The sequence below is a fragment of the Callorhinus ursinus genome, unplaced genomic scaffold, assembly GCF_003265705.2.
Source record: "Callorhinus ursinus isolate GAN/ISIS: 27379988/994484 unplaced genomic scaffold, GSC_fseal_2.0 scaffold6, whole genome shotgun sequence".
Lineage (NCBI taxonomy): Eukaryota > Metazoa > Chordata > Mammalia > Carnivora > Otariidae > Callorhinus > Callorhinus ursinus.
Window position 1 is genome coordinate 16,708,607 of NW_027397068.1, and position 23,122 is coordinate 16,731,728.

Here is a 23,122-nt window from a genome sequence, read left to right on the forward strand (position 1 = left end):
CAGGTTATTAAGGCCAAATTTAGGGTGAAGGTGATGGACAAAGAAAGAAACGAAGCAATATGAGAGGTGAATGAAGTCTAGGTTTCTGTGAGAACAGTAACAAAGTAAGGTAGATAATTAATAGACATTAATAGAATCCTACCACACATGAAAAAATGGAGTATTAACATTTCGTGTTTTCATCAGGTAGTTAGTGGATAATCCCAGAGTTACAGGTTCTCAAGGATAACTCATGTTATGTAAGGAAGTCAATTTCTGATTTGGCCTGAGGAATGCATAGAAAATAAGGAAATGATAAAATATGAGCCCTACTTGCTTGGTTCTCTCAATTCAAAAGAAATTTGTGGAAAGTCTGGAGGAAATTGGTAGATAATGGATTCCAAATTTAAATCAATTCCACCCTAAGTGTACAGTTTCCCTTTTAAGTATAGTGGATCTGATATTTTGAGATATATTAAGGCACCATTTTTTTTTTCTGTAATGGGTTTGTGGTTGTCTCACTAGTCTGTCAGAAGCAAGCATCCTTTTCAGTTTATATGTGAAGAGTAATAGTTGATGCAGCAGGAATGCAAAGGATTAAAGAGTTAATGCTGTAGTCAGTTTATAATATTCAAAATAGTATTTTGGTGATAAACAATTATCTAGATATCTAAGCTTTTCCATAGAGCATGATTTTCTAAATTTTTTTAGTATATGAAGCAATAAGCCTAATAGACTCTATTCATAGATTTTCTTTCATATTGCAGAGAAGATATTCCCATCTCCTTATGATGACTGGGTATAAGTCTTGCTCTGGTAAGAGAGAGTTGGTAGTTTCAAGGTCAAAACTCCTTTCTTCTTTATCACTCAGTACCAAAACTTAAAGGTGAGGGTTTTTAAAAAATCCATTCTTGTAGGTTAGATTTTAGAAACATTGTAGCAAGTGCATAATTCCATAGGAATTGTGATGGCAGCTGCAGATCTCTGATAAAATGCTCTGGATCCACTGTGTCAATGTGGTATAAAAGTACTGGCTAAATGGTGATGGCCAGAGGCATGCTGATAGACTTGAAGAGGTGCATGCACACGTTCTTCTAGGCCTTTATTTGTTGTACTAAGGCTCTGGGCCGCCAGACACACCTTGAGAAGAAAAGCAGATGTGCAAAGGAGGACAGGAGATGTCCTGTCAAACTTAGAGTTTCATGACAGAGCTAGTACAGACTGGAAATTAGAGGCATAGGACAAGTATTTTGAACCTGGGTCCTAGAGAGGCACCCAGAAGTGGGTGCCGCCACAACACACATAGAGTGATATATGATTAGTCGTACTTCACTAGACCAAAGAGTTGACCAGTTGTACTTCACTGGACCACAGCTAAGATCATAGAAGATGCATGGGGCATTGTTAGAAGGTGGAGAAGGGACAGTAAAACATCCTCCAGACTGTGAAGTCACTTTGAGACCAAAAATGAATCAAGCCACTCCACACCATTTACACAGAATTTTGTTCAGGGTAACTTATGGATGGGGGGTTGGGTGGATAATGATCAGGGCAATACACAGCTATTCTCCACAAAGTCTGGACCTAAATACCCAGATTGCATAGAGCAAGGGGCACTATGGTGAAGTCAAAGGGTAGTTATCTAAAGTGACACCATCTGTGTGCCAGAGGAGAGGAAACCATGTTTCTCTACTAGTTATCTAAACTTTAGGGAAGATCAGAACAAGCCTTCCTGAACTCTGGTCAAGCATACATTAACCTCCAAGGGGCCTGGAACACTTAACCCCAAGGGAGATCATCACTGGGACATGAACAAGATGGGGTCAGTATTGTCAACACTCCTACATATAACATAGGTTTACAGCCTGAGTCTCTTCTGACGTGAGAGTGCATAAATGGCCACCTTCTCTCAAAAGGAGAGATTGTCATCTGAAAGAAAACCTTTTTATCCAAAGAAATGGAATTACTTAAAGAGTCGTTTGACATTATTGATTCAAACTAAGATGACTGGACTAGGTAAATTTAGTTTTCTTTCTTTCAGCTGCCCAGTGGGGGTGGAGGCTTCTGAGGAAGAACAGATCAGATAGAACGAATAAAAGGTCTATGCAACTCTTTTTTCCTTTGAACTGCAATGGAAGTGAATATGTTACCCTGCCAAATTTATCCCTTGTGAGTGTGATTATGTATCAAATTTTTCTAATCCTAGGAAACCATAGATAAAAAAATCTGCTCATCTATTTCTGTTTTAGTTACATTATTTTGTACTAGAATGAGAACAGGCAACATGGGCATGATAGAATTTTTGAACCTGGGTCCTATCATTATGTAGATATGACCTCATGAGTTTTCAGACTTGCTGACTGTGTTGTGATTCTATACCATTTACTGTGTCTATATTATAAGAACATAAGAGACTTTCTTAATGGGAGATGTCTGTAATTTTTTCCAGTTTAAATGTGTTCTTATGAGTGAATAGCATTATTTACCACTTTCTGAATGCATATCCACTGAGATAATTTATTTTTATGACAACAATTTCCATGCATTGAGGCATGTTGTGTTTTCAGTTAGCTTGCATTTTCTGAGACATACATAAATCAACTTTAACCCCTTTTTTAAGGACTGTTTTTTTCTTAGTTTTTGTAATAGCTATTAAAGAATTCCTTAGAAACAAATTAGTTTTCCTAAGGCTGTGTATATTCAGCCTATTAAAATTTGCAACAAAAGTTTATAATGAAAACCACTCAGATAATTCAAAGATAAGGCACTGTTACAGAATGAAAATAACCCCTTAGCTCTTAATGTGGATTAATATATGAGCAGGGCCACTAAAAGAGACAGAAAAAAAAAAAATAAGTGATTACTTCTGTTAATGTCAGCTGTCTGATATTAGCTCATCTTTCACCGATTCTTTAGTGAAATTAAACTACTTTTCTTTATTTGCCAAATTCTCGAAACCCGTAGTGTTATCATTGTTTCTTCTGAAGAACATTCTATTCCTATGATTTCTCCAGCATTCTACCAAACACGTCTTTAAATACAATTTCTTATCTTCAACCTCCCATTCATTCTTTCTTATTAAAACTCCTCAACACCAATATTACATTAACTTCTGTTCTCTCCATCACTCACTGTTTACATTACCAGTAAGTTAGAGTTGTACCACTTTTATTTTTTTTTATGGTAACAGCACTTAACATGAAATCTACCTCTTAAATTTTTAAATGTACAATACAGTATTATAACTATAGGTACCAAGTTGTATAGCAGATCTCTAGAATATAATCATCTCATATAATGGCAACTTTATATCCCGTTGAACAGCAACTTCCCATTTCCCATTCCTCCAGATTCTGACAACCATCATTCTATTCTCTGCTTCTTTGTGTTTGACCAGTTTGGACATCTCATACAAGTTGCTAAGTGAAATAAGCTAGTCAGAGAAAGACAAACACTTTTCATTGTTTTCAAGATGGCCTAGCAACATATTTTAATGAAGGTTGAGACCAACTGGCATATTCAACTTCTCTCTCCCATGACATAAAAAAAAATATTGCAAATTAAATACCCTTAACCCTTTTTCTTTCTAATCCATTTCCCTCCAAAGTCCTTCACAATTTTTTCCATTAACCATATCTATTTTGTTGTGTATCATCAACTTCTTCCATTCACCTGAAAATGCTCAGATCTTTGCATTTAAAAAAAAAATAGCCCTTCCAATCTCAAACTGCAATATCTGTGTCTTCATTATCCATTCAACCACTCAATCCTAAACGCTTTTCATTCTGTCACACTCTTCTGTTTATGAATTCCATAGTTTATGTTTTGTAATCCCTTTATCCTTGATTGCTCTATACTTAATTGTAGATATTCTTCAGTATGCCTTTCTTGAAATGCTTCTCTTTCTCCCTCACTGTTATGGGCTGATTGTGTTCCCTCAAAATTTGTTTGTTGAGTCTTAGACCGCAGTCCTCAGAATGTGCCTATACTTGAAGATAGGGCCTTTAAAGAAGTAATTAAATAAAAATGAGGCTGTTAGGGTAGGCCCTAATCCAATCTGACTGGTGTTCTGGGATATTAGGACATACAGAGATACATCAGGGATCTTCCTTCACAGAGAAAAGACCCTGAATGACACAGTGAAAGGGCAGTCACCTGCAAACCAAGGAGAGAGGCCTCAGAAGAATCCAAACTTGCTGACATCTTGGTCTTAGACTTCTAGCCACCAGAATGTTAAGAAAACAAGTTTCTGTTGTTTAAGCCATCCAATCTATGGCATTTTGTTATAGCAGCCTAAGGGTACTACACCCAATTATTTGTGTGTGTGTGTGTGTGTGTGTATTCCCCATACCACCAATTTTCTGACAACAGCTGGGTGTCCTACTCAACTCAGTAATACTATCTACCTAAAGATAGCATCATATTCCACAGGGTAAGGGCTTAGTCCTGCAAGATTGCCCTGCTCCCCCATGCTCATTTCAGATGCCAATTGTCAGCCCATGCTGTCATCTTAGTTTCTGACCCACAGGGCACAGATTGGAGACTCCCATGACCCCCTCCTTGGGTGTGATTAATTTGCTAAAGCAGCTCAAAGAATTTAGAAAAACACTTTACATGCTAGATAACCAGATCATTACAAAAGCAATATAGCTCAGGAACAGACAGATGAAAGAGATGCATAGAACAAAGCATTGGGAAAGCATGTGGAGCTACCATACTTTGCCACTCTCCCCTAATCTCATGTTCACCAACCTGAAAGGTCTCCAAACTCCACCCTTTTGGGTTTTTATGGAGGCTTCATTACATAGGCATGCTTGATTAAATCACTGGCCATTGGTAATTGAATACAATGTCCAGCCCCTCTCCCTTCCCAGGGTGTTTTTTAGGGAGTGGGACTGAAAGTTCCAATCTTCTAATCACAGGCTGGTTCTCCTGGCAAACAGCCCTCTTCTTTAGATGTGTTCCCAAAGTCACTTCATTACCATAACAAAAACACATTTATTGCTCCCATCACTTAGGGAAATCCTAAGGGCTTTAGGAGCTCTGTGCTGGGAGGATGTCAAAAAACAAATACATATTTCCTATTATAATCATGATATCACACAGCCCTAGCAAGCTAATTTACCCACCGAACACTGGAAATCTCACTTCTTACCACCCTTCATCTATGTTGGCTAGCTCATCTTCCATTTCACTCATCTGAATGTACGATTTACTTCAAATTTTATCCTAAACTTTCTTTTAGTTCCCTTAATGTCAACTTCTTCATTAATTACCTTCTAAATGTCTATGGTCACCTCTAAGCAGGTCACTTTAAATTCTATATATTCAATTCTAGCAGCTCACATAAAATATGTCTCTTTATTCTGTTATCAGCTGCACAACTTCACCTCAGTGCTACACTAGCACTTCCAATTCAGTATATGTAAAATTACTCATTTCCACATGTTTAAGACATGGCATACTTTTTTGTATCCTTGTCTATTGTATACATGTTCCATATACTATTTATGGTGCCACCATTTTCTTTTTTAATCTTTGAAACTCCAGCCTTTAATTTATCCTTCAGCAGCATCTCTCAATTTATTTCCTTTTTTTCCCCATGTTGCTATCACTGGAGTTCAGGTCATGATTACTAATGGAAAACTTCCGTTTTGCTAGCTGAATTCAAGCCCTCTGTATTCTACCTGCCAAGAAAAAGAAACACCGATGGGGGTCATAATGAAGAACATTATTAGGCCATGGTGCTGAGAGGTAAGAGTGTTTGTCATGAGTGTTAAAATGGTTCAGAACTCTTGTTTTTATGAAATTTGTCCCTTTCCCTTTAGATTCATGCATATGTGTATCTTATATTTATTTTCTATCTCTACTCTTCTATTCCTCTTTTTCCTCTTGTAAGAAGACGGTCACATCTCCACTCCCCTTTTAGTAAAGTTTACCCCCATCCCCACATCTAACATTAGAAAACGAAGCAGGAACAAGAAGGGGCTCCATGAAGAGAAGCAATACAGGCTGAACTGCTTAAAGGTTTTTTACTATAAAGTAGATTCTCTACTGAATGTTCAGTGAGATATTTCTGCTCTGGCTCATCAGAACTCAAATATATTCAATCCCTTTAAAAATTCCATTTGGTAATTTTTCAGTGATAGCTCCCAGAAGTTGGCCTGCTCCAGTAATTGTTCTTTGATGGCCTCATAGGGTCTGATCACATGTGATAGTTCAAGACTTAAAGACCAGTGGAAACCCTCTGTAAATTTTAGTGCTCCTCCCTTGACTACAGTACTGCCCTAAAAATTCCAGCTGCCTTAGCTTCCCTGATCTCTGCTTGCTAACCCCTCAACTGAGCAAAAATGTCACCCTTAGCTAGATTCTCTCTCCCTGCTCCATAATCTGGAACATGCATCCAGCCAGAAAGCTGAAATGATTGTAGGTCTCAGCATGTTTTTTTTTTCCCTTCTTTAATGGCAAACAGTCAGCTCTGGGTATGGCCTAATGTCTGAAAACAGTTGTTTCATATAGGTTATTTGTACATATTTATCTAGTTCTTTACATAGGAAGAGAGAGTGCATGTGCACAAGCAGGGAGGGGGGCAAAGGGAGAAGGAGAAGCAGATTCCCTGCTGAGCAGGGAGCCCAGTGCAGGCCTCAATCCCAGGATCCTAGGATCATGACCTGAGCCGAAGGTACCCCAGATACATTTTTTTTAAATTGAAACTCAGATACAATTTTTATTCCCACATTACATATAAAGAACCCGAGGCACAGATAATTAAGATAATTTGCCTCAAATCACATAGATATTGAATACTGAGACAGAATTCAGATATGGATATCTGTGACAAGGCCTGTTATCAATTGATGGTACTATGCCTCCCCTCATGGACAAATAAGATCTTTGAGATTCCTTCAGGCTCTAGAAAATCCAAATATTAACTGTGGTAGTGGTACTAGCAGCAACAGCATCAATAATAATAAGAGTCATGGGGAAAAGAATGGCAATATTTATGTATACACTGTAATACATAATTTACAAAGTAATTTCATGTTTCTCATTGACCCTTACAAGACTTCCAGATTTCCTCACTTCTCTTTCATTATCATCTACACTGCTCCACCTGTGCTGGTGGACAAAGCTGTAACTTTTGCTATGTTTCTAAGAGAAGGTGTGCATGTTCTCACTGATGTGATAGGTGATGGTCAGGTGAGATGAGAAAGGGATGCTCCACTGGTGAAAAAGGATTTCTTACATTTTTTAAAACTACTCACTGGCATTACTTAAAAATCTTTAAAGAATTTTTTTAAGGGGTGCCTGGGTGGCTCAGTCAGTAGAGAACGTGACTCTTAATCTTTGGGTCGTGAGTTTGAGCCCCATGTCAGGTAGAGATTACTTAGAAATAAAACCTTTAAAAAATTAAAAAAAAAAAAAACCTACTCACTGGCAGAAGAGTGACCTCCTATGTTTCTCTGAGGGTAGAAATAGTCTAGATCAAAATGATCTGATTTAAGGTTTTTTGATAGGTCTAAAATTTGGTCATGGGGTGGATTTTACAGATTAGGAGAATTTTATGTTTTGAAAGCTTGCTCATTGTGCTTTTTCCCTAACTGTTTCAATAACCACAACTTTGAATCCAAACAAAAGGTAAAAATCAAATGAAATGGGAAAGTATCTAAGGCTTTGGACATCTGAGAGTATACCCACAGGATCAAACATGTCGAACCAGAAATTCAGATTGGAATTGTAATAATAGGAGGATGTAACTAAGATTAAAGTAACTGTGACGCTATGTGTCTTAAATTGCAGTATTTAAAACGTTCTCTGTCATGTACATCGTATTGTCTAAATGCAGCCATGTTTAAATCCTTCTTTTGAGAGTCCAGTTTCTAAAGGAGGAATGGGGGGAAAGAATGTTTTGAAAAATGTCAGTAATATAAGTAGTAAAGCAAAAGGTTATCATGCTAAACAGAAGATAATTATTTTAAAATGCAGGTCTTTGAAGGGAGGAGGTATATCAAACTATCTCTGTTCTAATCACAAAAGAGCACGATGATTCCTCCTGTTGTTCTGTTGCTGCAATCCTTGAGTTTATTATTTAGTCACTTAAATAAGTGACTAAGTCACTTAAAATCAACCTTACTCATCATCCGCTTCCTTTTTGCATACAACACCATGATTTGAAAGTCTCCATTTTGATTATTTATGAGAAAGTCTATTTTTTGAACCCAGGATTCAACCCAAAAATGTGGGGAACTGTCAATCCCCATATTGTGTGGCATATTTTCATGAATAAAAATCACAGGAATTATTCTAGAAAAAAAAGCAATTTTATTACTCACTTTAAAGGTCTGTGTCCTCAAAAAACAGGTTAATGGGAAAGGCCAATGGCTTAAAGGTTCTAATGGGAAGATACGGAGTAACAGGAAAGGTGCAAATTTGGGAGTCCTTACTTATTAAAAATTATATTAAAATCGAGGGCACAGGGTTGTAGAAGGGAAAATAACTGTTAATACAGATCAATTTCATCCCTCATGCTTCTGTAGTTGGGGCCATACTTTATCCAACAGTTATACTTGCATTTTTAGACCGTAGGTTGACACAACAGCTGAGCAGAGCTCACCGTGGGAAAAATGCACGTGTCACAGAGAGAGGGATCATCTTTAGTATACAGACATGGAATAGGAAAAGCATTATGGTTCCAGTGTGGTCAGTTGTTTGTTTTCTTCCTGAAATGAAGAAAGATCATGGCTCTCCTCACGATCATGAACCTTTTTTTTTTAAAGATTTTATTTATTTATTTATTTGAGAGAGAGAGAATGAGAGAGAGAGAGCTCGAGAGGGAAGAGGGTCACAGGGAGAAGCAGACTCCCTGCCGAGCAGGGAGCCCGACGCGGGACTCCATCCCGGGACTCCAGGATCATGACCTGAGCCGAAGGCAGTCGCTTAACCAACTGAGCCACCCAGGCGCCCACGATCATGAACCTTTGAAGGGTTTATAAAATAAGAGTACTTCCCAGGATGTACTGTGGGAGAGAAATTCCCTCACCATGGTAGGGGAACCTGGCCACACCCTACCTGCCCTCCCGACAACTTGCTTCATTCATGTGTGGGGGAAAAATAGAGCTGTAATCTCATTTACTGTATGCTCTCACTTGTCCCTAATATTTCCACCAAACTTTTTACTAACTTAAAATTAAAACTGTCTATACATGACATGCCAGAGGTCATTACTTGCAGTCCTAAAGGACTATTTTTGCTCATGTGAAGTCAGGAGGCCAATAAGCCTCTTTCTGGAAGTAATTCTTGTACTAGTTTTAAAAGACTAAGAAAATAAAATGATCTGGAAAACAATATGGAATGAGCATGACAAATGTGTGGGGAACTGGAGAAGTTAATAAGAAAATGAACCTAAATTTGTTATAGGACTCGAAGATAAAATCTGGCCCATCACCATTTTTCTTTTTTACTCCTTTGCTCATTTCAGTATTCTACAGCTTTATCCATACTGTCCTCCCCTTTCTCTGTTCTTTTTTAATTTAAATTCAATTAGCCAAGGTATAGTGCATCATTGTTTTTGATATAATGTTCAATGATTCATCAGTTCAGTATAACACCCAGTGCTCATCACATCACGTGCCCTCCTTAATGCCCATCACCCACCTAGCCCATCCCCCCACCCACCTCCCTTTCCGCAACGCCCGGTTTGTTTCCTGGAGTCAAAAGTCTCTCATGGTTTTTCTCCCTCTCTGATTTCTTCCCATTCATTTTCCCTCCCTTCCCCTGTGGTCCTCCGCACTATTCCTTATGTTCCACATATGAGTGAAACCATATGATAATTCTTTCTCTGATCGACATGGATGGAACTGGAGGGTATTATGGTAAGTGAAATAAGTCAATCTGTCCTTTTCTTCTAAGCCACATTTTCTCTTCTTTCCAGTTTGCTCTTGAGTTCATCTTTCTTTTAAAGCAGTGCTGCCCAAGTTGAGGTATTATATATAACCAATTGGCATATGGTTAGCGCATATTTTTTTTCTGCATTGGAGGAATATGGACATAAATCTCTGACCATCTCAGTGTGGAAAAGCCTCGTCATATAAATCTGTGTAAGGTGCAATCACTGTGACTATTTGGGCATGTGTGGCTGCCAGGGACTGGAATACATCTTTTCATGCACTATCAAAGGCCAGTGTTGAAAAAACTTTTTAGAACGGAAATCACTGCCCATTTTACCCTAGATTGCTACAAAGAACTCCACAGACTGTGGTGCATGGAAATTTCCACCGAATGATGCTGATTTTTCTCTCTTCCATTAATGTCAGTTCAAGTTGCCTGGACTGCTTCAGTAAAAGTAACAGAAAGCAAAAGCAATGCCAACCCATACCTTTTTCCAGAGCATAAAAATTACTATGCTCTTGAGAATACAATTCTAGAGTAGAATGACATCCTAAAACTAATTAATGAAAGGTGCCCTTGTAAGAGGAATTAGTTTAATATTTTCAAAAACTTGATTCTAGATCTAAGGTTATTAGAGAATTAAGTAGTGGCTTTACCTAATACTTGGGCCAGTTTAATTGTTTATTTAATAAGATTTCTGATGTTCCTGTCATTTACATGTATTTTTAACCACATATAGAAGAATAATATTTGAATATAAAAGCTGAATTATTTTTCTTTGTATAATGTTAAGGTAATGAGTCAACCAATAGTGTCTGTATTCTGGCTAATTCTAGTGATATATGAGGAAGTTACTTCAGTGACACAGGTTGTAGCTGATTTAATCGGTGATCTATTGTATTGTTTTCTTAAAGTATTTGAGGATGTAAATTCCATTTTGAAACAGAATTCTTATGAAAAGAACCATAATCAAGTAATAGATTTATGTTTTGTTCTCTGCATATAATAGGGTCATTAACTATTCTTTTCCTTACCTAATATCTACTCCATAAGTTTATCTGAATAGGAGGAATTATCTGTTATGATAAGTAACAAACATACTTCTCCTTGAAAAACTAATAATTGGTTTTCATGATACTGAAGAACTATAATCAGTGTTGGAAGAAATTCCAAAATTCCAACAATGTTGTCACTGTTGGAAGAAATTCAATCTGCTCTTTGCTAACAGAAGGGGTATATATTAAAATGGTTGTAGAAATAAGTCAGATATCCAAATAATTAAAATATTAGCACATAAAACTTTTTTCATCCTCTCATCCATATATGCAAATGAGTTCCTTCCTATGAAATGTCAGAGATTTTCTCCAGGGTTATTTTAAGGGAATTATGTGACCTAAAACAGAAATTTCAAATGATAGTACCCCAAATTTTTATAGTTCTTGCTACTTGCTTTATATCTTATAGACCTTTAATGAGAGATTCGATATCCTAGAACTCACAAGTGGCTTGTTAAGAATATATGGCTCTGAGAGTTTTAGGGTAAGAATGTAACACTGCAACACTTTTTTAAGAAGAAGGTATATTAAGCTTATGTCCCTTTCCCCTTGTTTATGTGAAACAGTTGAAACAGCATGTAGTAATTAAATGGTAAATATTGTGCAAATTTAAAAACTAATTTGATCAATAATTCTTTTTGAGAATTCACTGTGTACTGCATTGTTCTAAGAGTTATAACTGAATGTGAAGCTGCAGTTCCTACCCTCAAACAGCCTGCATATTAGTGCTAGGGGCAATCAAATACAAAGATCACTACAATATAGAGAGTACTCAGTGCTATGATAGAACTAAGAACAAAGTGATCCAGGAACAGCATATGGTAGGTTCCTAGAAACAGGGCAAAAATTTGGGATGTGACTGTCAAATGGAATCATAATATTAGAAAGGCCAGGAACAATTTGTAAAAATCAATATATATTTTAAAAAAAAGATAAATTCCAATAATTCTTATTTTGGATATGAAAATAAAACAGTGTTAAGGGATAGGTAGTGATTGGAGAGTGGGGCGGGGAGCTCTTTTATTTAGGCCTGTGAGGTTGCATTTTTGACAGAGATCTGAAAAATGAAAAGAAACCACAGGATCTGAAGGAAGGGCATACGAGATAAAGATAACAGGTAGTGCCAATGGCCCGAGGCAGGAAAAAGGTTGATATGTTCATAGACAAAGAGAAGGGCCATAGAACAGTTTGGCTTACAGGAGAATAAGCTCAGGGTATCTTGTATGACTTAAGTTCATAGATATAGAGGCTTGTGTACTGATTTAGCCTTGTAGGCAATGTAAGAATTTTTACTTTAATTATAATGGAGAATCTTAAGCTGGAGAATAAAACCTATGTCAATTGTTCATTTCTATACCATTGAACCTAGAAGTAGGCCAGCCACAAAGTAGTTGCTCAATAAATATTTACAGTGAATAAATTACTGCTATGGCTGTGTTTGAAGAGTAGTGACTGAAGGATCATGAAACAGTACTCAGATTCATTACTTACATTCCTATATGTCATACTACATGATTTTAAAAAAGAGGACATTTTAAAAGAAAACAAAGACATGATCATTTAAGCCAGCCAAAACAATCCAATTTCTTTTCTACAAGCATAGTTTATAGTTTCTATTTTTTTTTTTAAGAGAGGGAGAGAGAGGTGAGGGAGGAGTAGAGGGAGAGAGAGAGAAATTCTTAAGCAGGCTCCACGCCCAGAGCAGAGCCCCATGTGGGGCTTGATCTCACAACCCTGAGATCATGACCTGAGTTGAAGTCAACAGTCAGATGCTTAACCAACTGAGCCACCCACGCACCCCTATAGTTTCTATTTTTAAATAAGAATACTAACAGCGGCCCTGGGACAGCTCTAAAGGAGTATCTTCTTAGGAGGATGATACACCTAAAAACTTCAACTTTGTTGACATTATATATGTTGTTACAAAAAAAGACAATTTAATGGGGAACCCATTGAAGGCTTTTTATGGGGCTCCCTTTTCAAATCAGGGCTCACATTGGCATATCATTTTACCAGTGTCAATTATGTAAAAACAAATGACTTCAAAATAGTTTTAAATCTCAACAACTAATTTAGACATTCTTATCATGATTTAAGAAATAAAACATGCTACAACTTAAAAAAACTTAGATTCTTGGAATGGATGAGAATATAACTCATTATTAAATTTTTCATTTTTGAATTGAAAGAGCACAAGGATAAAGCTGGTTCATCTTTACATAATATGCTCAGTTAATCTTAGAAAAGAACCCCAAACAACAAAAAGCATTCAGAACATCTAAATTTTCTGAAACTGTCTAATCCTTGCAAGCAATGCTGATCAAAATTGGATTTCTTTGGAATTGTTCCATTGTATTTATTTCAAAACAGGTAATATTTTTCTGGTCCACTAAACTAAATCTTATTTCAACTTTGATGGACATAAAATAGCTCCATTTTATCTGGGAAGGATATAGCACATAATGCTTATGATTTTCTCTCAGAGAAGCTTATTTTGTTCATACTGTGGAACCAGTACATTGACTTTGCAAGCTTTTTACATGAAAATCTCATGTAGACTCTCTTCTTACCTATACCAAATGGGATTATTAAGTGAAATATTAATAGGTGCAATTACCTGGACTGACAATAACAAAAAGTGAGAAATCAGAGGAAGGAAAGGCATATAATCAACGAGTATTTACTCAGGATACTCTTTGAGGAGTTTTTTTAAAGGCTTTTTTTTAAAGAGGAATTTTAAGTTCACATCAAAATCTGTATTTTTTTAAACTATAGGTACATAAGATGCAAGAGGGGAGTATATAGGCAAGAATAAATCAAAGGAAGTAGAAAAATATGTAAGAATATGCCAATACTAATAGCAAGTATTTATTAATTCTCTGTTCCAGATGCTATCCAAAGTACTCTATATATGTCATTTAACTTTCACAATAACGTTGTAGTACCTACCATTACTTTCTTCATGTTACAGATGAAGAAACCAAGGGCAGAGGGGTGAAGTACCTTATAGCCCTCAAGTTAGTAAGGGGAGGAGACATATTTGAATGAACACAGCATGAGAGGTATTGCTTGGATTTCCCTTCAAGAAAGTTTGCCATTTGGCTACAAGAAGCACAGTTGGCTGACAGTATCTAACTATAATGTCTAAATTTTTGAACCAAAACTACACTCCTCCCAGGTTTCCCCCAGCCAGTGATGAGTGTAGCAAAGGTGTTAGAGTCTGGTATTCCTGCCTATTGCGAGTCTCCTCTACTGGGTAATTTTGCTCCAAAACTCCTTTGGCCAGATGAGAATGTGACAGATCTCTACCTTAGTCTAAGATTCTTACTTCTCTTTTCACAGAAGACAGATCTGGATTGCAGTCTGAAGGCTTTTCCTGCCCCCCCCTCACCCCCAAATTAAACTCCTGCACTCCTAACTCCAGCTCATGGTCTGCTTCCCAGAGACACAACTCATACACAATCACTCTTAATCACTCTGTGATGATGAGCCCCTGAAAACACAGTGTAAATTGAACTTGTGACTTAATAAAATTAACAATTTACGTAAAGTACATGCCAAACACTATGCTAAATATTTTATATTTACATTGCACGTTAAGTCCCTATCTTGATAGGGACTTAAAGAATATAAATCTTGAGTGATTATACTTTTTTCAGAATTACAGATGAAAAAAGCTTCTAAAAGTTAAGAAACGTGCCCAAACTAATAAATGAAACAAAATTAGGATTCACATCCATGTTTTCTTGAATCCATTAAGCCATCGAATTTCAAAAGAAGAAAATCCATACTCTTCTATAGTTTTACTTGTAGAGAGATAAGAAGAATAGACATACTGCTTAGTGAAAATTTTTTATTACAAATGAAAGAAAGAAGAATATCCAAATATTCTTTGAATTCCATCTTTTCTAGCAAAGAAAATGACCTTTGAGCTAAAAAAAGAACAATACCAAAAGAAAGATATTGCTGCTTGAGGTAATATGTAAATGGCCCGAGGCACTCCCTAGTTACTTTAAATCAACCCAAGTCTCAAAACTGTGAAGATTTATATTCTAGGGAGCTGTAGAAATGTACAAATATGACCTCAGACTCATTTCCAGAAATATTTTAATTATGCAGGAAGGGAAAAATGCAAGACAACCAGAAAGGAGCAAATGTCTCCATTTTCAAAAAGAGGAAATACGTGACTACGTTAGATATTGACCTCTGGATGAAAAAAAATATGGAATGACTATCAATTAGACATAATTTGTATTTTTTTAAAAGATTTTATTGATTTATTTGAGAGAGAGTATAAGAGAGAGAGCATGAGAAATGAGCATAGGGAAGAGAAGTAACCTCCCCACTTAGCAGGGAGCCCGACACAGGGCTCAATCCCAGGACTTCAGGATCATGATCTGAGCCGAAGGCAGATGCTTAACTGACTGACCCACCCAGGCATTCTTATATATATCTTTTAATTTATATAAAGTCCAAGTAAAAAGATCAAGAAAAATACATGAAAGTATATAGAAGCTATAAATACCCTATCACACATGTATACATACACAGATACATCAAGAGGGAAATTTGGTTTTCCTCACAAACTGTTGTATAATTTTCCAAAATCTACACAGTGAATGGTGGCTTAGAGTCATCAGTCTGGGTATTAGCAAGAATTCACACAGGCAGGCCTCTTTTTACCATTTTGTGTTGCTTCCCTGATTTGTCACCAGGAGGTTGACTGTTCAGGCTGCTGTAACAAGATACCACAGACTGGGTAGCTTATAAACAACAGATACTTATTTCTCACAGTTTTGGAGGATGGAAGTTTGGGATCAAGACGTCAGCATGGTCATATTTTGGTTCACAGCCAGTGCCTTCTCTGTGTCCTTATATAGCAAAAGGGGCTAAGGAGCTTTTTTTTTTTTAAGTTCTTATTTAAATTCCGATTAGTTAACATACAGTATAATATTAGTTTCAAGTGTCAGGTGTACAATGTGATTCAACACTTCCATACAACACTCAGTGTTGTACAGTTAGTGCACTCCTTAATCCCCCACCACCTACTTTCCCATCCCCCACCTCCCCTCTTTAATTGCATTCAAGAGGGCTCTACCCCCATGACTTAAGAACCTCACAAAGGTCGCACCTCTTAATACCATCATGTTTGGGGACTAGAATTTCAACATATGAATTTTGGGGGGACACAAACATTCAGACCATAACAGGGGTCCTGAGGAGACTGGCAGAGGGCTTCCATTGTCTCAAACTCAAAATCCAGAGACCCACTGATCTCCAATCATATGGAGCACAAAGAGGCTAGTGAAATTATATGTTTGTTGAATTGCCAGGTTTTTAAAAATGATTAGGTAAGTCAGATTTTTCTTTTATTGTTTTTAAAAAATATAAGAGTCTCTGAGAAAATAAGGCTCAAGATTTCTGGATTTAAATTCTGGCCTCTTTCTCTAACCAGAACTGTGACAGGTTACTTCATTTTTCTGGGTCTAAAATTTTCTTATATTAAAATAAATATATTTCTAAGGTTACTTGGAGATAGAAATTTCTCTCCATATGTTAAGAGGTCACTATAGTGAGTAGAGATAACTCTGAGCAGAAGTACACCTTTTACTTCATTTATTTTTAAATATTTGTCATTTGCACATGGCAAGAAAGCTTAATAAAAATCAGATTACCCAAGGAATTATCATTACTGCTTTTCACTAATTGAATAAAGAAATGAGGTTAATAAAATATTTTAAAAATATTTTAACTCCAGCAAAAGAAAAAGCCATTTCAAACGCAGATGTTCATAGTGGGCACTTATTATACATCATGTCATTTTTAAATATGTTTTCAACTTTAAAGTTTGCCTTGAATTTATGAGAAAGGTGATACTATATTACAGTGGGTAAAAGATGAACTTTTCAATATAGGAGCTGGGACCAATTGGGTATCGGTAAGAAGAATGTGTCTGGACAACTTATCACAGAAAAATAATCAGTTCAAAAATGCATATCTAAAAGTTAAAGGTAAAATAATAAAGTTTTTTTTTAAAGAAATCTTTGTTAACTTGGATTATGCCAAGATTTCTTAAATGGGACTCCAAGGTAGTATTCACAAAAGAAAAACTCAATAAACTGTATTAGATTAAAATTAAGAATTTCTGTTATCAAAAAACACCTTTAGGAGAGGGATAAAACAATCTGCAAATAAAAAAACATCCTCACAAAACATATATTCAACAAAAGATTATATAAAGAATCCCTGTCAATAAGAAAAAAGAGACAATTCAATAGAAAAATTGGGGGCACCTGGGTGGCTCAGTAAGTTAAGCATCTGCCTTTGGCTCAGGTCATGATCCCAGGGTCCTAGGATAGAGTCCCAACTCATGCTCTCTGTTTCTCATTCTCCTTCTACCCCTGCCCCCTGCTTATGCTCTCTCTCTCTGATAAATAAATAAATCTTAAAAAAACTAGAAAAATTGGTAAAAGACATTAACACTTAATAAAAGAGCATATCCAAAAGGTTAATATATATGCTAAAAGATGCTCAACTTTGTTATCCCCCAAACATCTATGCTAATTGTCATAGCAAAAATATTTATATGCTCCAAATTGAAAACTCCTCAAATGAATCTTAATAAATTAAATTGTATAAACACCATATAGCACTGAGAATAAATTACAACCACATACAACAATATGAATGAAGATTACAAAAATAATGTTGAAAGAAGCCAGACACCGAAGACTATATACTTAGGACCCTTATTATATAAAGTACATAAACAGTAGAAGTGGGCTGCTGTTAGCACATATAACACTGTTGTGCAAAACAGCCAAAAGGCACTCTTTTTCCAGGCTGATGAAGAGCATATGGCTTAGTTGATGGAAAGGGATGAATTTCAGCTCCTGCCAGTGCTCATCACTGGCCATCTTTATGCAGGGCACAACAGTATGTAAAGGTTCTGCAGCTTCCTCCTACTCATAAGAAAATACTCTGTGAGAAGAAATACTGCTTTGCCCTATAGATACCAATGATCTTTCCTCTTTTCTTCCACTCCTTCCATACTACCTTCTTTAAACCAAGAGATGGGGCACCTGGGTGGCCCAGTCGTTAAGCGTCTGCCTTCGACTCAGGTCATGATCCCGGGGTCCTGGGATGAGCCCCACATTGAGCTCTGCATCGGGCTCCCTGCTCAGCGGGAAGCCTGGAAGCCTGCTTCTCCCTCTCCCACTCCCCCTGCTTGTGTTCCCTCTCTCGCTGTGTCTTTGTCAAATAAATAAAATCTTAAAATACAAACAAAGAGATACTTCATATTTACAGATAAATGGTCAACAACAATCAATGAGAACTTTTGATGGCAAAGTGCAACTGGACAGCTGTCATCCCCAAAAGCAGGATTCTAATGTGGAGGAGGGGAAAGTAATTCATGAGAACCCTGAATCTTAGGAACCAAAGAGCAGATGATCATAAAGAGAGGATAAGAAGCAAAGAGGTGAGTACCTGTATGTAGAGGAAAAGAGCAGAGTAATGAATGCGATTAAAAAAAAAAAAAGCTGATAAGATTGAAGGATAGACAACAATAGGATGGACACTGTAATTGATTTTATTATTGTTTACTACCAGGTACTCTCTGCCCTGTAAGATGATGATATATTTTTACCCAATTCAACATGGCTTGCAATGCCTCCCTGAAGGTGGAGTATGTTTCTCAATTTTTAAATCTGGTCATGGATTGCTTGGACCAAGAAAACGTGGTGGAAATAATAGTATGTCATGTCTAAGAAGAATTCCTTGAAAACATTCCATGTTTCTAGCATCTCCCTTACCACTCCCTCTGCCACCAGAGTGTGAACTCCAAAAAGGAGATGCTCTATCAGCCTCGATCACAGGATAAAAAAAAATGTGAATGGTAACATAAGTGATATATCATAAGCAAGATATAAATGCTTGTTGTGCAAATTACTGCGGTTAGGGTCAAACAAAAATAAACATTACTTTGGAAAGAAGATCCAGAGTGGGGAGCCTGGGTGGCTCAGTCGTTAAGTGTCTGCCTTCAGCTCAGGTCATGGTCTCAGGGTCCTGGGATCGAGCCCCACATCGGGCTCCCTGCTCCACGGGAAGCCTGCTTCTCCCTCTCCCACTCCCCCTGCTTGTGTTCCCTCTCTCGCTGTGTCTCTCTCTGTCAAATAAATAAATAAAATCTTAAAAAAAAAAAAAAAGAAGATCCATAGTGACTACAACAGGAAAAACAGGCAAGGACATTTCTTTAAGAGAGAACTGGACATACATGTAAGTTTAAAGGATTCATCCTTTTCTAGATAAAATCAATTAGTGGAAATACTCTCTAGTCAATACTTGAGGACATTTTTTTTAAATGCATTGATAAAAGAAAACAATTTACATACATCCAGGTAGAAAAACACATAGCTTACTTAAATGAATACAAACAGAATTGATATTAACTTCTTTTTTACAAAACTATGTGCAAGAAAAGCACAATCCACGGACTATTGAAGAAATTAGGTAGTGACGATATTATACATGGTTAAGTTGTTGTTTGTAAGTGAGGCCACAGAAAGACGTTCTAAGATGGGTATACATTCAGAAAATATATTAATGGCATTTCTCAAGCTTTTTTTATTGCAAGAGTCAAAAACACTACATAAATTAGAAATAATGACATTTATTGGTTCTCAGAGTTCTATTGATAAATCCAACTGCAGAAAGGGCAAGGACACACTGTGACTCAGAAACAAGAATCTGGGAACAGAACCCTACCAGCGTTCTCATTCCTCCCTGCCTCTTTCCAGGTGCCACCTTGTTTCCCACGTGAAAGAAGTTGTATGTCACAGCTTAGAAAGCCCGGTAAAAACTCCCAAAACCAGTGAGAACAACAACAACAGCAACAACAACAAAAAAGAGAACGAGGGAGGTAATTTGCTTTAAGTCTTGTTATAAGTTTAAAGTTAAAATTTTCAGAGGAGAAGCTCTTCAATAGTAAAATAATGTAATAATATCTGGATTAAAAATTCCAAATCATGTCCTTAGAGGTAGGAACATGGATTAGAGAAAGGAATTGAAGTAAAAGTTTATTAAAGTCTTTGAATAAATAGGACAAAGCACAGGACAGAGAGAGGAAAAGAAATAATCCATAGAGAATAAGTTGGAATAATTTTACCTTTTTTTATTTTATTACTAAATTATAAATAGTGAAAATATTTTAAGCATTTTCTTCATGAAAGAGAACAGCAACCTAAGCTAAACTGTTAAGAAATTAAGACTTAGTAAGATAAAATCAGGAATAAGACAGAAAAAAATAAATATTATAATTCATAAATAAATTCAAGAGGCAACTTTTTTAAAAGGTGATGTAGACAAACCTCTAGAAAAATAGAGAAATAAAAAACACAATGCATTAAATATGAAAAAATGATAAATTAAGAGAAAAACATGTTTGATATTCAGTAAATATTTAAATTTTTCTAAGAAATAGTTTTTGAGGAAAATATAAATTATGGAGACATATTCAAACAGATGTGAAGAACCCCAAAAAGACCAATAGTGATAGAAGAAATGAAAAAAGGAATTGTTAAAAACCCAAAGTTAATCCTATATGCTTCTAGAATACACAAAAAGTGGAGTTCATTTTTATGTAGACAGTATGATCAAATTGAAACCTAAAGAAAACATATCTTTATAGTCCTCAAAATAAATTCTAGGACTATAGATTTAAATTTACATAGTAAAATTTCAGAAAACACAAGAGAACAAATGAATACTCAAAGGTGAAATGGACTTCGTAAAGGTGACCTAAATGGATAAAAATAAGAGAAAGTAATACCTAATTTTACTATATAAATGTGAAAAAAAGCAAGATTACAAAGTAAATAACCAACCAGAAAATGCTTTGCCAAGTATTATCATGGAAAAAAAACCACATTGTTTTCTTAGAATCTAAATTATTCTGGCAGATTTATCAAAAAACATGAATAGCCAATTTAAAATGAAAATTTACATTGCGATATGAATGGTTAATTCACAACAGAAAAATTTTAAATAACCAATGAAAAGTTGTAGGTACATTTGACCTTGCTAGTATTCAAAGAAATACAAATTGAAGCTACATTGAAATACCATGTTTTCATTTATAAAAATTGGTGAAAGATCTAATAACTTGGGTGTGAGAAAGCCCTTTTAATAAACTTTCTCACACATTGTTATATAGAGTATATATTTGTACAGTTTTTCTAGAAGGAATTTGGTAATATGTGTAGAAAGCCACAAAACCTGCAAAACATTTATCCTAGCAGTAACATTTTAGAAACTTATCCTAAGGCTATAATCTGAGATGGGCATTAAAATTTATGTATGAGTGTTTCTACAAAAATATTGTTTCAAATAATGATGAAAATTGGAATAAATTAAAATGTCCATTAATAAGAGTGTGGTTAAATTATGAGACAACACATGATAGAATATGATTTAGCCTAGTATTGATAATAAAAATATTCACGTGAAAAGATATTTTTAAATTTTCAAATGTTTCTACCATTTTTTTTAAAGATTCATTTTATTTATGAAGGGGGGGGCGTGAGTGGGGTGAGGGGCAGAGGGAGAGAATCTTCAAGCAGATGCCCTGCTGTGCACAGAGCCCTAAGCAGGGCTCAACCCCCTGACCCATGAGATCATGACCTGAACCAAAATCAAGAGTCCGACGCTCAACCGACTAAGCCACCCAGGCTACCCTCTACTACCATTTTTAAATAAAAAATTGAAAATGTGTTTATAGCAAACTATAACCCTTGTTAACATTGGATGTGTAACCTGACTTTTCTATGCATATTTATGTAATTAGAGGATAATAGGTATTTCACAAAGACTATTTTAAGGATTGGCTTTAAAAAATATATTCATGTATATAAAAACGTAGCTTAGATGATACACATTGACATGGATTCACAGTTGTTTAAACAATTGCATTTAAGAAGTGTTGAATAAAATCTCTGTGTCATCCTAATGGATTCAAATCCATGTCCTTTTCCTCAGTAACAATTTTATCACTGTCTTAGAACAAGTTAATGGAGGTGTGACAGAGGAGACAAAAGTGTAGAGCGCAGAATGTAAGGAAACCAGTAGCAATAAGGGCTATGTAAATGCGAAAAGTGTGTGCCCTTTCTGAATGTATTCTAACTCAGTTTTTGCTCTTCTCTATGCTCTGCAAGCCAAACCAAACTCATCTCCAGGACCAGCAAGGCTAAAGAACAAGTTTGTGACCATGATGGGGGTAATACTTCAACTCAATCCATCATGCATTGATGTTGATCTGTAGTTGATCTGTTCTATGCATTTCACAGATATTAATACATTTCATCCTTATACCGGGGAATAGAAAGCAGGTAGTATATCCATTTTATAGAACAGATACCTGAGACATGGAAAGATTAATTTGTCTAAGGTCATACAGACAGTAAGTGGTGAAGCAGAAACTGGAAACCAGAGCTGGCCCCAGACCTAGGGCTCTTAACTATCACACTACCAACAGTTTTTGAAGTCCTACTTCAAGCCCTATGCAACATACTTTTGACACAAATGAGTGAAAAAGCCTCTTAGCAAACACATCATGTAATGACTGGCAAACGTCACCCAATGTGGAATGTGTTCTAGTGAAAGAGCAAGAAGTACATTTGTAGCAGGGAGGCTGAAACCCGTTCTGCCTCCTGGAAGCTAGTTTGTCATGTGTGGTTCTTTCCCCAAAACAATGACTCCTCCTCCAGCTACTCAGCCCCTTACGTCCATGGACTTCCTTTAGGCTCACTTACCAGTGTACAGACACGGCCAGGTATGCATGAATCCCAGCAATAATCATAGGTTGGGCTCTAAGAAAGGGTAGAAGTAGTAGGCGGCAGTGTCCTCACTACTTAAGTACATTTATATAGCATTTTCCATACCAGGTGGTAAATTTTTAAGGTCTTGGATAAGGTTAGATACATTTTCTCAACATTCTTTATAATTTTTCATCTAGTTGTCCTTGAAAACCAGTGGGGTATTGTGGAAAGAGTAGTGGTTCTGTGATCACCTGGGTCTGAGCAGAAATCCCAGCTTGGTCAGGGACAAGGTAAAGGATCATGCAGGAGAAACTTAACTTCCTTAACACCGTGTTAAGTGAGAATAATGAAAACTACTATAAGGTAGTAGGTATTAGAATGAAACCT